Here is a 3,523-nt window from a genome sequence, read left to right on the forward strand (position 1 = left end):
TTTTTTTTTTTCGAAGATGATTTAAGAAAAATTGTAGATTGTTGTTAAACTAACTATTAAAAAAAATTCTTTTTCGATAATCTCGGAGATCAAAGTCTCCCTTTTGCAACGACCTCTTGTCGAAGTTTCATTGAATTTTATCGAACTGCGTACTTAGGTTTCAACAAGGAAAGATTTCTTGAATTCTTTTAAAACTCAATCAAACAGCCAGGGCAAAGTTTTAAGGAATCCATCTTCAAGACCTAATTACGAAAAATTAAATAATATTGTTTCTAGAACGAGTGTCTCGTCCCTTACAATATAATATCTCGAAATATAATTCCTCTCTTTTATCACGATATCAGAACAAATGGAAATACTTCGCCGCAACGTGCAACGATTTAAACGATTCATTCGTCTTGATGTTCCCGTTATCCAGGACAATTGGAATACTTCGAGCCTCCCTCCCCCCCTTCGATATTGCACAATGACCCCCGCGGGTTAACCTAAAAAAAAATCCATCGTTCCTTTTATTGTCATCGCTCGGCGACTGCCAGCTGTTCCACCGGAGGAGAAGATTTCCACATCGAAGCGGTCCGTAAATAATAACGTTTCACCGACGAGCACGATACCGTGCCACGGTGTTAAAACGGTACCCGGGCGTAACGAAATCCACGAGAGCCAGTTTCCACGAGATTGCCGAGCCTCGGTACCGCTTCGCTTCGGTTTTCATTGATTGAAAAAAATCACCGCGAGATGCATTGTTAATCCCCCCCCGGTGACAAGATTGAAATCGATCCGAAGTAGAGTAAACATTCGCGGCAACTCCGTACCGTCCGATCGGAAAGAAATAAAAATACGGATATTTGTTGGCGGACGTAAATTCATTTGTTAACTCGTTCCACGAATTCATCACGCATTTGTGTCTAAAAAGCAGAAATTTATCATTGTGGGTGATTTATCGTCTGATTTTCGAAATTTTAGAATCCCTCTTTACTGAAAAATTCTTTTCGTTGTTTGAATAAAAATTTGCCCGCGTTCAATCTAGAAAGTAGACCGATGAAGTGCAACATAAATTTCATTTATTAACTCGTTCCATGAATTAATTTCGCGTTTGTGTATTTACTTGTCTAAGAAGCAAGAATTCATCATTAAATGATTTATCGTCTGATTTTCGAAATTTTAGGATTCCCCTCTGCTGAAAAATTCTTTTCGAGAGACGTTTCGTTGCTGTTTGAGTAAAAATTTGCCCGCGTTCAATCTAGAAAGTAGACCGACGAAGTGCAACATAAACTTCATTTATTAACTCGTTCCATGAATTAATCTCGCGTTTGCGTATTTACTTGTCTAAAAAGCAGAAATTCATCATTAAATGATTTATCGTCTGATTTTCGAAATTTTAGGATTCCCCTCTGCTGAAAAATTATTTTCGAGAGACGTTTCGTTGCTGTTTGAGTAAAAATTTGCCCGCGTTCAATCTAGAAAGTAGACCGATGAAACGCAACATAAATTCATTTATTAACTCGTTCCATGAATTAATCTTGAACTTGTGTATTTACTTGTCTAAAAAGCAGGAATTCTCATTCTGAAGTTGGAAATTTTTCTTGTTGGGATTCCTCTCTCCTGAAAAATTTTTTTTCGCGAGACGTTTCGTTGCTGTTTGAATAAAAATATGCAAGAAAAAAGAGAATTACACCGTAATTTCAACTCGCCGATGAATTTGTGCCTGTTTTCTACTGGAATTTCTCACTGGAAGACTCAAGAGCAAACAGAATATTGTCTTGCAATATCAAGCGATATCGATCGAGAAATTGCGAGGGCTCGTTTCAACGATACGAATGCGAGACACGGGACAAAAATTGCACGCTGTCTTCTCTTAAAACGTGTCCAACTTCCAAACAAATCCGGCCGTGTTTGTCTCAACGCACGCGACTGCAAACAAACTCTCGCATTCGACTAATATTTGCCCGGGGCAAATAAAAAAACTGAGCATTTCCTACGAGCCTTCTGTGTAACCGGAATGGATAAGCAAGAATCGTGTGCCTGGCACATCGATTTAATACCGTGTGATAACAAAGCGATCGAGAGAAATTGATTTTATCGGTGCAAACTGAAAGTTAGAAAGCTCTCGGCCAATAGCCTCGGGAGCCTCGATTCAATCGTGAAGAATTCAACAATGCAAAAACGAGAATTAAACTTGCATCAGAAATTGTAGAATTTAAATTGTAGAATCTAAATTTAAATTTAATCTCAAGTGAAAAATTTTCTCAAGTCGAACGCCGTGTGCGTGAATTTTCGACTTTGCATGATCCGTGAAAGTGTACACTGTATTTGTCATCAGACGTTTCAAAATATTTACTGACGTCGGTCTCGTTTAACAACACAGAGTGTACAAATAACTTACGTTCAATCCTAAAGATACAAATATTTTTCTTTTTTTTTTTTTTTTTTTTTTTTTGTACCGTCAGTCTCAGTTTCTTTCTGGCCTCGATAAATTTCGTCACTTTCTTCGCTGAACGTTTACGAATCAAAAGTTGTTTACACTTCAAGCATGCTTCGCTCGCGAGAAATGATGACAAACAAAAAGTATCCTGTACTGTACGAAGCGAGCACGAAACGATTGCATGTCATTATCTTCAAAGGCTTTAAACATCGTCGTTCCCGATATATATATATATATATATATATATATATATATATATATATATATATATACCCACGTTTCGAAACGAGTCTAAGACACACGAGTGGGCCGCACTACACGGTGAAACTCAACGAAAATAACTTATTCACGAAAAATTTTCATCTTCCCGAAACATCGTATTGCACACTGTGGAGACAAAGATACGTGGGAAATTTTCTACGTCGGAATACTCCGCATCGTACTTTTCATAGTGGAATTTCAAAGGAAAGGAATTTCTCTAATTTCCAACAACACGAAGAGCAAAGCCAGCCAAGTTGTCTAAAACGAGACAGCCTTGCGCAAATCTAACTCACAGTGTCACGATCTACTTCCATCCGTGGGCGGATTGAACGAGGGGAGAGAAAAAAATTTTCTCGTGTCCCAGTCAGGACAAATTTTACGTGCGTGTAACCAAACCGAGTCGAAGATCAAAAAAAAAAAAAAAAAAGAAAGGGAATAAAATCAAATCGATGAACTCTGCAGGTAGACTCTGTCGAAGGTGATATCGCAGTCACACTCGCGATATTTTATTAACCATCGACACACGCGGCGTAGGACGGCGAATTTCAGGCGAAGAATTCGAGGAAACGAACCGTGGAAAATATCCTGCGCGGGCAAGCGACACGCAGCGCCGAGCCAAATTCCGTTAGGAAGATTAATTAAAATCCCCTCTCTTTCTCATTGCTAGAACACACGCTTTGTGCATCGCGCCACGGAGATCCTTGTTCCAAAGCTCTCGAACCTCCATCGCGTTTCATTTCTGTTTCCCCGCGTACGGTACGTACCTTTTTCCATGCGGAGGAACGATCGAGCGAATCGATCCCGCTGGTAAAATCGTTCGACTCACTGATCCAAAAAAAA

The 3,523-nt window shown here is 39.2% G+C and overlaps 1 protein-coding gene across 1 annotated transcript in view; it reads right to left on the reverse strand.

The window, feature by feature from the left end:
• LOC122534058 overlaps nt 1–3,523 on the reverse strand; it is a 117,368-nt gene extending 113,845 nt beyond the window's left edge. The window contains exon 1 of the mRNA XM_043664344.1: nt 3,448–3,523. The gene's annotated coding sequence lies outside the window, so the exon portion shown is untranslated. The remainder of the gene's footprint in view (nt 1–3,447) is intronic.

This window comes from Frieseomelitta varia, unplaced genomic scaffold (genome assembly GCF_011392965.1).
Source record: "Frieseomelitta varia isolate USP_RPSP 00005682 unplaced genomic scaffold, Fvar_1.2 scaffold_572, whole genome shotgun sequence".
Classification (NCBI taxonomy): Eukaryota; Metazoa; Arthropoda; class Insecta; order Hymenoptera; family Apidae; genus Frieseomelitta; species Frieseomelitta varia.